Here is a 13,894-nt window from a genome sequence, read left to right on the forward strand (position 1 = left end):
GGCTGCCCACCGGGCCCGGGCCAAGGGCGGCTGGTGGGCCGGCGGGCCGGGCACCCGGTGAGCTGCAAAGACCAGGTAGGTTGGGATGCCCGGCTCCTCGCTGCGCCCGGCCGGGGGTGCTGAGAGGAGCCACTTGCCGGGGCAAACTTTACGCGCTGGCTTAACGACTCCTCAGCCTTCAAGTTTGTTTGCCGGGAAATGCACCCGACGGGTCGGGAAGAAGAGATGCTTCTCCCAGCTGATTTGCTTTGGGGAGATTATTTTTCCCCTTCTAGGGCGAGGATTGGTTTTGGAATGGGAAAACTCCGCATCCCCGCTTGAGCTTGGGGAAACGCGAGGTGGGTCCCTCTGGTTTGCCTTTAGCGTAGCAGATTTGGCCAGTGAAAGTTGGAAAAAAAAAAAAAAGTTGTGAACCGTAGTGGCGCAGAGGAAGGATCCCAGGTTCATGGTGCAGGGAGTGGAATGTGATAGCTTTTTGCCAGAAATCCCCTTCCTGTCTCCCAGCTCTGAGGAAACCTGGGTGCAGGATTTCTCCATTAGCGATCAAGTTTTCCAAGCTGCATTTTCTTTCCACTTTCAAATCTGCAGCCATGGACGGAATCCCCTGTCGCGTTTGTTTGCCAGGTTATCTCTGATGGGCTATAGTCCAGGTGTCTTGAGCTCGGACCCTGGTCTTGGCTGCTTCTCCGTTCAGGGCTAAGGAGCCCTGCAAAGCTATCCAAGCAGGTAACAGAATATCAGGAACGGAAAACCAGGAAGTGCCAACCGGGCAGCCCAAGTCACGGCATCATCAAGAATATTTTGATTGCCTGAAATGAATGAACAGCTTCTGGTCTCTGCTTGTGCAAAGCTCCGCACGGCTCACCAATCCTTGTGTCCTTCCTTGTATTGCATTTGCTTATTGATTTACAACAAGGAGATGCGCCCAGAGAAATGATTTAATAACAAACGGTGCCTGCTACGGTGAGGAGAGCAAATCTCCGTTCTGAGCCAAAGGGAAGGGAACAGACAGAGCTCTGAGAAAGGAGTGGCCAGTCTGTTCACCTCAAACCAAGATGTGGGGAAACAGCTAGAGAAAGCAACAGACGGGAGATATGTGATGTGCAGGAGGGAGGTGAGAAACCCCGGCTCATATGGTGAGTAGGTAAATCCAGAAATAATTTAAAGATGATTAAGCAAGAATAACTCCAAAAAGAATAGTAGGAAGGCTGTATGTGCTGTGGTTTCTGTCTACCCCCACAGAGATGAATATCACACTAGCTGAAAAAGAATCCTGGATCTGTAAATAGATTAAAAACTGGAATTAATCAGAACAATGAGTCAGAGCCCTTCAGAGATTGAAAGGAGTAATTGCCTTTGAAAGAGCTATTATGTCTCAATATCCAAGTCAAATGTGTTACTTTTGCTTTGCTAGCTGTGTTTACTAACAGTAACTTGACTTTGGCTGCAGTAACCTGGCATCTGAGTTTGTGGTGTTAACTCTTTGTGGGCCGTCGTATTAGGGAGGAAGTTGTCTGCAGGTTCATATTGACATCCATTTAAGCAACACTTGCAAAATGCCTAATACGTACCAGGCACTGGTTGCAGTGAGACAGGTTCTTGTAAACGTTCATAAAAGAAATTTGTTAGGGTTCATCCAACCTAGTGGAAAGATGCTGGCTTGCAAATTATAAAAATCGCGGCTTCAGGAATTAACTGATGTTTGAATGATTACTTGAAGTCAGTTGAGAGTCAACATGTGGTTTAAGGACCCCCAAAAGGATCAGTATCCACCAGGGAAATAGAGCAAATTCTTGCACATTTTTTTAGATGGATGGCGAGGTCGAATGCAGTGAGTAACCCTCCTGTCTAAAGATAGGATAACTGAGACACTGAGTGGCTAATTGATTTGCAGGATAATAGATTCAGGCAGACAATAACATTCAGCCCCATGTCCCACTCACTGTCTGGATGTCATTAATGTCAGCCTGAAGACATGAAGGCATTAAGTTCATTTCTCCAGGAGAACTCTTTTAAATATCCTTCACAACACAACCAGATAGCTCAAGTGTTCCTTAAAATGGCAACAAAACATTTAATGGGACCAAAGTGCTGAGCAATTTCAACTGAAGCAGAGATTAGCTGTGGACAGTAGCTGTAGCCTTTCTGTTGCTGATTTATGTTCAATTTTATCACTGTCACTTTTCATATATGTCTAGTTATTACAAACTAATAGCCTCTTCGCTCTGCTAGCAAAATATGTCTTTTTCTTTTATAAATTCCTAACTCCTTCTCCCACATTCAGTACACATCTTCCTGCTTTGTTTTTACAGTGTAATTTAAGTGTCCAGCTTGAAGTTCTCATTACCTCTTAATATGTTTTGTGCTGAAATTGTATATAGATATAATTACCCCTTTCAGACTGCCAGATGCATATGTCACTGTATTGTGGCAGTGCCACCAAACAGAGAAGCATATTACTGATTCTGTGTTCTGTGTTTTCCAATTACCATTTAGTAAGTTATCAGCAGTAAAATAATGTTAATTTTATACATTGGAAGATATTCAGATGGCAGGAGGATTTATTGATGCTGTGCGTGTTTGCTTACCATCTCTGATTTAGTCATCACCACCAGTCCGCCTTTAAGCCTTCTGATCTTAGGCAGTTACTTTGTGTTTTTGAAGGTGAGCATCTCTGAGGTGTCCCCATGATTTAAATATGCATTTATTCGTCACTTAATGCTGGTGGACCATTTCCTTTCTTGCAAACAGGATATTCCTTTCTTTCCTTTGCCAAAAAGATATTATCTTTTTGCAGAGATGTGTGGCAATAATTACCATGTTGAGCCACAGAATAGTTTAAGATAGAACATTTCTTTGAAATTGAGGGGTAACAGGTCTCAGTCTCAAATCTAATTTGTATACAAATTTCAGAAATGGCTCAAATGTGGTAAATGGTTTATTATTTCTGGAGTTGTACCCCCCCCCCCCGCCCCCATCTATTTCCTAAACACAGTGGAACATTTCTTTTGAAAATATGCTGCAGGAGAAATGCACTCCCTGGTTGAAACTTTGTATGCCAGGTTTCAATCCATAGTGTGTTTTTATTTCCCCCCTTTTATGTACATGTTATAAACAAGAAATAAGGGTTTGTAATAGAAGTGCTGGCAGAACTTTATAGCATCTCAAACAGCTCTGCTACTTGGAATGTAAATATTTGTAGAATCTTAACTGTGCAAGAAGTTGTCTTGCAAAAAGTGAGAAAAAATAACTATTAAATAGGATAAAATAATTCAGAAGATATGCATATTCCTTATTGCGGACATATTATTTTAAGAAATAGATTATATATCTTATAGCAATTCCATAGCACTCTCTTAGGTGCCTTTATAACTCAGATTGGAGATTGTCTATGTTCTAAAACAGTAGAACAGATTTGTCCCATTTGTTTTCCTAAGTCCCTTGACTTTAATTGCCTTTCAAAGGTTAAGAGATGAGATCTGTAATTCTAAAACAACTTTGATTACATTGCTAATAAATGAGCCTGTCAATATCCTATTTTTAATAGGATAAAGAATTCTTGGGACCATTACGATACTTTAAATACTCTTATTTTGGGGAAATAGTACAACTCAGATGGCATGTCTCCTTTTGATTCTAACTGAAATATTTGTAAAATTTGCCCACTTCATCTCCACTCACATTGTCCTTTTCCAAGTCACCATCTTCTCTCTTGGGACAATTGCACTGGCTTCCTGTCTCCTTTTTTGCTTCCTTCCCCAAATCATTATCTGCACAGCAGTTGGGGCAGTATATATATATATTTTTTAATGTGAGTTAAATTAGTACTCCTCCTCAAAGTGCTTAAATGGCTTTCTGTTGCATTCAAGAACTATTAAATATTGCCTACCAAGCCATGTAAGATTTAAGCACTGCCTGTCCCGCCAGCATCATCTCATGCCAGGCTTTTGGGAGACAGAGCTGCAGAAGCTTGCTTTCTTGTCTGGTTTGGTTGACCTCTTTCCTACCTCAGGGCTTATTCTGTCCCTTTGCCTGGTAGCCCCCTCTAGCCTTTACCCCCAAACGCACGTGCATACACACAAACACACACTTACAGATTTTGACTGCTGCTCATGCCATCAGTCACAATTTAAGTATCATTTACTAAGAGAGGGCTGTCTAATTTCTGTCCTCCTCTAAATTAGGGCACCTCGTATCTCCCATAGCACTCATCATAACTTGGAACTATTTCCTTATCTGATTCCTTGTTTACTATTCTGTAAGCATCTTCTAAGCGGTTAGCGCATCTGTTTTACTTACTCGTGCAAAGTCGCTCCTATCACAGTACCTGGCTTGCAGCAGAGTTTGATAAACCAATAAGAACTATGCTTTTGGCGGGGGGTGCTGAGTTCACAGTCTGTGACCGGAGCAGCCCTGTGACTAAAGACCCTGTCAAGATTGTCCATATTCTTCAGAAGTCTACTGCTGACCTTCACAGAGTGTTCTTTCTGTCATGTTGCCCATGATCTCTTAGCTCGCTTGGATAGCTGCTGCTTCAAACCCGTTGGGTCAAAATGGGATTCATCATTTTTCCTTCCAAGCTGGTTTCAGCTTAAGTGATCTCTTCTTTCTTTTACCGAATCATGGTCCTCAAGACACGTTGCTCTACTGGTCTTTGGCACCATCCTCTCCCTTTGTCCCTGTAACCAGTCAACTGATTGAAAATAAAGAACATTACTGGGGTTATTATGCGCTAGCCAAGCACTTTACTCCCTTGACACCTCTTACCCGAATGCAGCAGATTAAGAAACAGCCGTCCTACCCTACTCCCTTTCTTGCTCCAGTCTTTCCAACACACGGTACTGTGTGAATCCATGAGCCAGACACCTTGTGTCATTGGACACCCACTGCCTAGAGGAAAAATGCTACTGATGCAGCCTGTCTGCATGAGACTTCTACTTCTCCCCTATGCTTAAAGTTCCAACCGTAGGGGCTTTCTTTAACTTCCTTGAAAACTCAATATAACACTTTTAGCTTCAGGATCCTTGCATTCATGACTTCCATCGAGAGCCCCTCATTCCCATCTCAACTCAGTTCCACCCTCAAATTCAGTGTTATTTTGCTAGGAACGCTCTTTACTTCCCATCCTACCATTTTTCCGGGTGATAACCCGCCTATTTGTTCCTCTGGGAAGCTTTTACTGTCCTCCTAGACTAGTCTTGAGCTCCCTGCTTCTTTAAAATTTTCTTCTTTAGACGGAGAATGGATTAGGATGTAGTTATTATTGCACAGTTGTTTAATATCTGCCTTTCCTGATAGTCTGTGGGTGGAGTGGCACACACGTATTAGGATTTGGGTGTGGAATGAAAGAACGATAGTTTGATCTCTTTTATTCACGTGAAATTCTGCTGTAGTTGTATCAGGGCTTCTTTTTTATTGGGCTTAAAATTATTTCAGTGTATAATCTAAAGATTTTATTTTACAGTCTCTGGGTGACAAATCATTACTTGACAACAGATGAATATGGTGATATGGTCTGAATTCAGAAAATTCTATGACAAACATATGCCCTAAAGGAAGCATAAGCTAACAGTTGTCACTACTGAAGGCTGGTCCTTGATGTAATTGGCTTATTTTAGTGCAAGGGGGTAATTTGGAATTCTCCAAATTCATTATTTTATTAGAGTAAAACATTGGCATATGACAGAAAGAACTAAATGACTGCATCACAACAAATCAAAAGCACATCTTCCTAAAACATGAATAATTACTTATAAATAGGGGAAACCCTTGTGGACATTAATAGGTCTCACCAATCATCTTTCAATTAGAAAGGCCCTCTTATAGAGCTGAAAATACTCTCTCTTTCACTGCTTCCCAGTTTATGATCTTTCTAGAAACTTTAACTGCTCTGTTGAAATCATGGAAATTCCTTGGCCCTTACAGGATTTTCTGAGTTATCTGTGGAGGTGAGACTTGTAACTTACAGTTTTAAACTTTTTATTTTAAAATAATTATACTCACAAAAAGTTGCAAAAAGAGTACAGAGAGTCCTGTATATCCTTCCTGCAGCTTCCCCCGATGGTCACATTGTATATAGCTGTAGTATAATACCAGAACCAGGATATTGACATTGGTGTATTACTGTTAACTAGACAATAGAACTTATTCAGTTGTCACTGTTTTTTGCATGACTATGTACATGTCTTTATGCAGTTTTATCCCCTGTATAGAGTCGCATATCTAGGATTTTAATTTAAAGAACAAATATCCCAAGACATGCACTTTCCATGTAAGCATACACTAATGGCCTATTTTTGCAGATGTCTTCCTGGTTTCAAAAATTCCACTTCCACAGACGTTTTTCCATGCAAAGATTTGTCTTGTTATTCTTAAATATCATGAACTCCTTCTCCTTGGAGATGGCTGTATGTAAAAGTTACTATGGAAATGGAAGTCTTGGCATTTTATAAACCAGAATGTGACATTTGGGTGGTTCTCCGTGGTCATCAGTATGGGAATCTGTGTTGACTTTCCATGCTCTGTTTAAAAAGTTGTGCGTAACTGTTTGTTTATCAATGTAATCAGACTTGGAGAGGATTTTTACGCCACCAGGGCAAAGACCCAACTGAATACTTCCTTGTACTTTCTAACTGAATCACAGTCTATTTTTATTTCTTACATAGAAATATTCACTCTTTAAAATAACTTAACACGTTGCAGAAGATGGTAATGACCCTTTTCAGGCAATTAAAATCAACCCGAACAATATAGCTAGTGATCTAATCTGATGGCTGATGCTCACTCAGGCTGGCCGCCTCTGTGAATGTAAAGCAGCAAAAAGTTGCTGATTACCAGTCATCGTTACTAATTCTAGTGAATATTCTGAAGGCTCTGGAATACAGATAAGGCACATTTGTACTAAAGTCGAGTGCACGAGCTGGTAGACAGTACCCGGCTTACCCATACCTGTTCCTTTTGCCTACAAAGGCATTTACATTTGTACGTACTCGACAATTTGTCACTTTTCTCAACTATTCTTAGTGAAGCTTTACTAGGAGTTCTTTTTATTTTGCTAAGTAAACCCAACTGGGAACTGTGTCTGTTGGCTGTAACTTTTCAAATTTGAGCCTTGTAAGTCAAAGGTTTTCTCTCTTTCTCACTTTTCATACCATTCGATAAATTTTTTTCTCATAGGCAGTGGAAAGATATACATGTTTATTACTAATTTATCAAACTGTTATTTCACCAATATTAAATAGTAATTACTGCTATGGAGTTGGTTCTGCAGTACTTAGCGGCAATACTAGTTTTTAAAAAGAACAAAAGGGTCTCAATATATGGATTTTGTTGTGTCATGAAACAAACTACATATTCTGTGAAGATGCTTATAAGTGGAGGACATATTTCCATATAAAGGGAAATTCTAGAATATAGGCATTATCTTCTTTTAATCTAATAGTGCCATAATTGTCTGTTGCTGTAAATGATTTTGCATTATGACTCGCTTGGAAATATCTTTTGTCATTTTTCTGGAAATTACTTATGGGGCTTTCCTCCTGAATCTTAATGTTTTTATTCTTCCATCTCATTATTACTAACCTGATTATTTCTTTGTCATTCTTCTTCTCACCCCACTTTGACCTCCCATACACATTCATGTGCGTGCGTGCACAGACACACACACACACACACACACATGCACACACAATACTCAAGACATAGATGAGAGTAGGTTACAGAATTAGCACCAAAACATAAAATTCATAATGTAAGAAATGCAGACATTTCCTGAGCATTCAAGCAGAAGAGAAAATCAAATAAGGGAGGCGTTTTGGATTGTATATAGGATCAATATGCCCGTGTTATTTCAAGTTAGTCAATTTCTTCCTCCTCTTCCTTTTTCTTTTCCTCTTGCTCTCCTTTTTTTACCTTAAAGAAGTTTTCTTTCTTGCGTTAGGGTCATATTTTTGAATTGACTCTTCTGTACTGACCCCTAGTGGGTAAATGTCTTGAATGGTCTCTAATTGAGAAGATTACTATATATATTTGTTTGCAGGGTTATTTTCAGGGTCAGGGAAGGCGACTATAAAATTTCTCTTTGATCCTCAGAGAAAAATAACTTTAAAGAAGGATAAAGCACACATTAACCCTTTGGGAGACTGTCTGGAAAGATGGCTGCAAAATACCTTCCTTGGCGCTTTGAGTGGTGACTTGCTCTTCCCTTTGAGCAATGACTCTATTTCCCTTTCCCCTGAATCTGGGCTGGCCTGTTAACTTTGAGCAATAAAGTGTGGCTCAGGTGGTGTTACTGTGAATGTGGAGCCTCAGCCTTAAGGGGCTGGGACCTTACATTCTTGCTCTCTTCCTGCTTTGAGACTGTCATGTAAAGAAGCCCAGGCCAGGCTTTTTGAGATTGAAAGGCCTCATAAAGACAGAGCGAAGAGCCAATAGCTAGCCAATAGTCGGAATTGTAGTCAGTGATGTGACTGAAGCTGTCTAGTCCCAGTTAAGCCATCAGATGACTGACATTGCATGAGTGACCCCAGACAAAACTAGCAAACAAACTCCCCAGCTGAGCTCCGGTCAAATTTAGAATCATTAGCAAATAAATTGTGTTTAAGTTATTAAGTTTTGGGATAGTTTATGCAGCAGTAACACACAAACACATATTATAATTTTAAAAACACAATTAAGAAAGGTAACTAAATATTTTTAAAATGTGAGGTCTTTTCTCTTTTTATTATTTTGTAAATGTATCAGTCAGCTTTTCTTTGGTGACAGACCATCTGAAAATCGCAGTGGCTTCTAAGGACAGTTATTACTCACCTGCATTACCTGAGAGCTGTGGGTGGGTGGTGGGTCATATGGCTGTCTTCCATGCTGTGGATTGACTGTGTGCCTGCTCTAGGTGGCTTTTCATTCTGAGATCCAAGTTGAAGGTACAGCTATGTAGTGGGTACCGTGATGCTCCATCCAGGTCCACCAATTTAGGGCCAACATACCTACCCATGTCTGCTTGGAATATCAGTGCTGGTGGCTCACAGCTTTATCCCTCACTGAGAATTTCCCTTTTCATAGGGAACTGTCGCGGGTAAGGTTATGCCACCTCCTCGTGACTGACTGATGCCTGGCCACAAAGACCTAGTCCCCTTCCCTTAATTTAGGATGACCCTGAAGAGCCATCTCAGCCCCAGAAAGCCGATTAGGACCAATGAGGCCTCAGTTGCAGCAACTTTAAATTTCAGGGTACCCCCTCTGTCTGTTCATGCTTTCTTATACTTCCTTAAAGCTTTTTCTTTTAAGAGCATTCCTCAGTAAACCTTCCTCATCTCAGATTTTGTTTCTAGGGAACCCACGTTGAGAAAGGCCCTTATCTGAGACACATTCTCACGGCCAAGGGCAGGAACCCAAGAGGCTTAGTTGAACCATGCAGCTGCGTTCAAAGATTTGCCTAGGACTGATCATATATCGAGTTTTCTCACATTTCATTGGCCAGAAGTCAAGTATGGCCAATAAAGGAGGAGAAGGAGAAGTGAATGTTTATGAATAATAATATAATCTACCATAATCTGCTTCCCTTAGTCTCCTGCACACAAAATACGCTTTTAGTCACATATACACAAATTATACTAACCCCCTCCACAATAACTATACTCCCAAAGTCTTATCTAATCATCTCAGGTCTGAAAGTCTAAGATTTTATTATAGTCTCTACATCTTATAGCAGAAGTGCAAAAAGCTGAAGCAAAGCATTACTAGCACATTATAGCTTCTGCCAGGTCCTGGCATATGTTTTAAATGTTGGCGTGCTTTTGAGAAATTACATGCCCAAGACGAGGAGAAGAGACATATATTCCACGTATAGGTCTAGGGGTACAGAAGGAATTTTTGTGAACAAGAACAAAATTTACTTATTTGAATTAGCTATTTCCACAATAATTCTGTATAGAAAGCAAGCAGAAAATTTCAATGGCTTAAAACAAGAGGAATGTATATAGCTTTCACTCTCAGAGTTTGGCTGGGGTAGCTCTGCTGAACTCAGTTGGGCTTGCTTATATTTTTATGGGTCAGCTGGGAGTTCGCAGATTTTGGCTGACCTCAGCTAGATTGCTCTGCTCAAGCTTCAGGTCTGGCTGGCTCAGGTGTTTCCACATCTTATTCTGGCATGCAGGCTGAAGGAGAAGCTCCCTTGTTGAAACTGTTCTCATGCCAAATATAGAAGTGCAGAAGGACAAGTGGAATCATACAAAGTCTATTAAGATCTTGGCCTGCAACTGGAATATTATCACTTCTGCCATACACTGTAGGCCATAAGGAGAAACATGGCCAAACTCAAAGTCGTGGGTGGAGAACTTTCCTCTGCCCCTTTAATGGGAGGAACTGCAGAGTCACATGTCCAAGGGCATAGATACAGGAATGAGTGAAGAATTTGGGCCAGTAATGCAATCTGCCATACCAGCAAACCTCATATCCATTAAGCATTGTAAATGCCCTCCTGATCCTAGTTGCCTTTCAAATTAGAAACAGGAAATGTAAAATGTCACTTTATTGCCTTTGAATGAATTATGACTCTCTGATTGCTGCCTAAGTGAAGGAGTCCCGTGTGAGGCTCAGTAATACACAGAGGTGGAAAATAGAATGAAAGCTCTCGGAGAATGTACAGTGCAACTAGAGGAACTAACATGTATTTGGAATCAAGCGAACAAAATCAGGAACTTCTGCCTAATGGTAATGTGTATGCTTCTTAATCCAGGCAAACTCTGTCTGCCGCTTAATAGTGTGTGACTTTGGGCACATTAATTGACTCTCCTAATCTTCAGTTTCTTCGTCTGTAGGGTTGGAATATTCCTACTGCAGAGATTTTTTGTGATAAATACATAAGGTAAGGCCTACCCTTAGAAAAACTCATTAGTTTTATTACCTGTTGATGTTTGTGGTTTTATTGGTGTTGGTGTCCTTATTATTCAATATACGTGTTTTGTGTATACTCATAGAGTAAAGGAGATATAGTGTATGTTAAAAGACAAGAGAATTGGGAAGAAGTAAAGGAAACTGAAGTCTTTCAAGTGGAATGATCAGAGAAAGCTTTACGTGAATCTAGGACTGAGCTGAATCCTTAAGGTGTGGAGGGCTGAAAGTCAAAGCACAGGCTGTCTGGTTGCTAAAAGCTGGCCTGGCAAGTTCTTGAACCAGTGCATCATTTCCATGCTTGCTGTAGTTGAGAGACTGTGTAAGGGGATACTTGGCGAGCTGTAAGTCCCAACAGTGGAAGGCCTTGGTTTGATCAGGGTGTCAGATATTATTGGAGCATGGAGGTAGATCGGAGGCCATGCCCTGTCATGAATCAAACAATAGGAGACTGGTGAGGAGGTGGATGTAGGTAAAATATCTTTAAATAGCTTTTATTTTTTGTCCAAAAATCCTTATAAGATATACCATCTTAGAATCCATTTTACCAGTGAGGCCAAAAAGATTCATAGGATGACTCAGGTCAAATACCAGGTCACTCTCCTAACCAGAAATAGAACCCTTATTTCCCATGACTGGAATCAGTGCATTTTTCACTCCAGAATAACCTCCTCTTAGAAGAAACATTTGTGTAACTGTAAATGGGAACTATTGTCTTGTCCTCCATAGTGATTCTGAGTGAACTTGTCTCTTCATCTCAGACCCCAAGTGGACCCACTTTTCCCTCTCTGTAGGATTTCATCTCTAGGACTGGAATTGAGTTTACTTTTCAAGACCTTCTTCAGCTTCCCTATTTAGCTTTCCCTCCTTGGCCCTATTGGTCATAGAGTCTTTGGGTGGCTCATTTTCCTTCTCCCTCATATGAATCATTCGTTTCCTCTTTTCTTCTTCATTTGTAAAGCGAGGGACATAGAAACTAACTAAAAACTTTCATCTACTGGTGGTGCTTTCCCTTCCATTGCCCCACATGGATACCTGGAATCCTCTCAATGGTTTTCTTTACTTCTGTCAACATCATACCCATCTTTTTTAAAGTTCAACTTATGTCTCTCTTCTGTCTCTTTGCTCTGGTCAGCTTTAGCAAAAGATCTAAACCTATTTATCTGACTCTTTGCTTTGTTACTGTTCAGAAACTATTGAGAATCATTTACCGCCCCTGGGAGAGGATGATTCTTCCTTGTCCCATTGATGATAGCAGGCTTGATCAGGTGACTTACTTTGGCCCATGAAATGTGGACATTTCACATTTAGTCACTTCCTGCAGGGGCTTTGGGAGCCAATACATGGCTTCCTCTGTTCTCATCAGCTTCTGTGGGCATGGAAGCCCATGTTGAGTTGTAGCTTTCGTGAGCCTGGGACCTGAGTGACTGCAATGAGAAGAACCCTTTGTTGACCTTCAGTAGACGTCACACAGCCTTCATTGTCTCCAGCCATGAAGATTTTCAAGTTGCCGGTTAGTACACCATAACCTGGCTTATGCTGATCAACATACCACTTCTACTTGGATGTTTCACAGCCTGTCAGCCGCAATATGTACAGAACTGACCTCATCAATGTTCTTGCCAAATTACTTTTCTACCAGTGTTCTCCATTTTCCCCACAAGAAAGCAACATTAGCATCAAATCAATTGCTCAGACCAGAAACCTAGGATTTCTTCTTGACTTCTTCCTATTTTTGAAGCCCATATTGAATTAGCAAGCAAATTCGTCTTCCCTATATCTGCAATATCTGCTGAAACTGCCTGGTTCTCTCCACCTTTAGTTTCAACATTTTCAATTAAACCACCATCATCATTTGTCTCAATTACTATAAAAGCATCCAGTGTGGTTTCTCTTGTCTCCGATATCCATTCTTAACTATTTCAATTCTATTTCCACACTGTAGTCAGTGTTTTGTTTTAAATATGAAGTCCTATTTAAATCCTTACTCCTTAGAAAACTTGAGAGAATTTGAGTTGATCTTAGGGTAAGGTCCAGATTACTTGACGGAGCTCATAAGGCCTCCGTAATCTCACTCCTGCTGCCTTCTCTGGCGTTATCACGGGCAACCCCTACCTGTGTTCCCTGGTTCTTAGCGATGGTGGACATCTTCAGTTTCTTTAGCAGGCCTTTGCATATGCTGTGACCACTGGCTATAGTACACTTCCCCGCCCTCTTTGCTTCCGCCCCCCCCCCCCCCCATTCATTCATACATACACACTCACCCAGGAGCCAGTGCCTGGCTCACTCCTACTCCTCTTACAAGTTTCAAATTAAATCACACTTTCTGACCAGATGACAATCTTCTGCTCTACTTTTCTCTATCTCTCATCGTCCTTATCTGATGTCTGTTTTCTAGGTTGAACAGTCTGAGGGTAGGAAACTTATCATTCTTGGCTACCCTAGGGCCTGGCAGAGAACGGGCTCTCAAAAATATTGAACCAATTAGATACAATCCGCAAATAACCTGCACACCGCTCATGATGCTCCCCTGTTTGAATGCTTGTAACTCTTTGTATAGTTTAGATTTTTCACCACCGTTTAATGTGGATTAATTATGTGCTAAGCACTATGCTAACCACTTTATTTTTTTTTAAAGATTTTAGTTTTTTCCTTTTTCTCCCCAAAGCCCCCCGGTACATAGTTGTATATTCTTTGTTGTGGGTCCTTCTGGTTGTGGCATGTGGGATGCTGCCTCATTGTGGTTTGATGAGCAGTGCCATGTCTGCGCCCAGAATTCGAACCAACGAAACACTGGGCTGCCTGCAGCGGAGTGCGCGAACTTAAACCACTCGGCCACGGGGCCAACCCCCGTTATAACCACTTTGTTTAATCCTTACAACGAGTAAGTAGTATAGCTACCTTTCTTAGGGTGCTTATTACATTGCTTCAACATAATTATTTCTAGATTTTAAAAACATCTCCACATCTAGATTTTAACTCTTTGCTTTCATGGCAGTTATTA

At 40.9% G+C, this 13,894-nt stretch overlaps 1 protein-coding gene across 3 annotated transcripts in view; it reads left to right on the top strand.

Annotated features, from left to right (window-relative positions):
• The first annotated feature begins 5 nt into the window (after positions 1 to 5).
• Positions 6 to 13,894, top strand: part of CNTN3 (contactin 3) — a 317,071-nt gene continuing 303,182 nt past the window's right edge. For all 3 annotated transcript variants that reach the window (XM_046675345.1, XM_046675355.1, XM_046675364.1), the window contains exon 1: positions 6 to 75. The gene's annotated coding sequence lies outside the window, so the exon portion shown is untranslated. The remainder of the gene's footprint in view (positions 76 to 13,894) is intronic.

Source organism: Equus quagga, chromosome 1 (genome assembly GCF_021613505.1).
Source record: "Equus quagga isolate Etosha38 chromosome 1, UCLA_HA_Equagga_1.0, whole genome shotgun sequence".
NCBI lineage: Eukaryota > Metazoa > Chordata > Mammalia > Perissodactyla > Equidae > Equus > Equus quagga.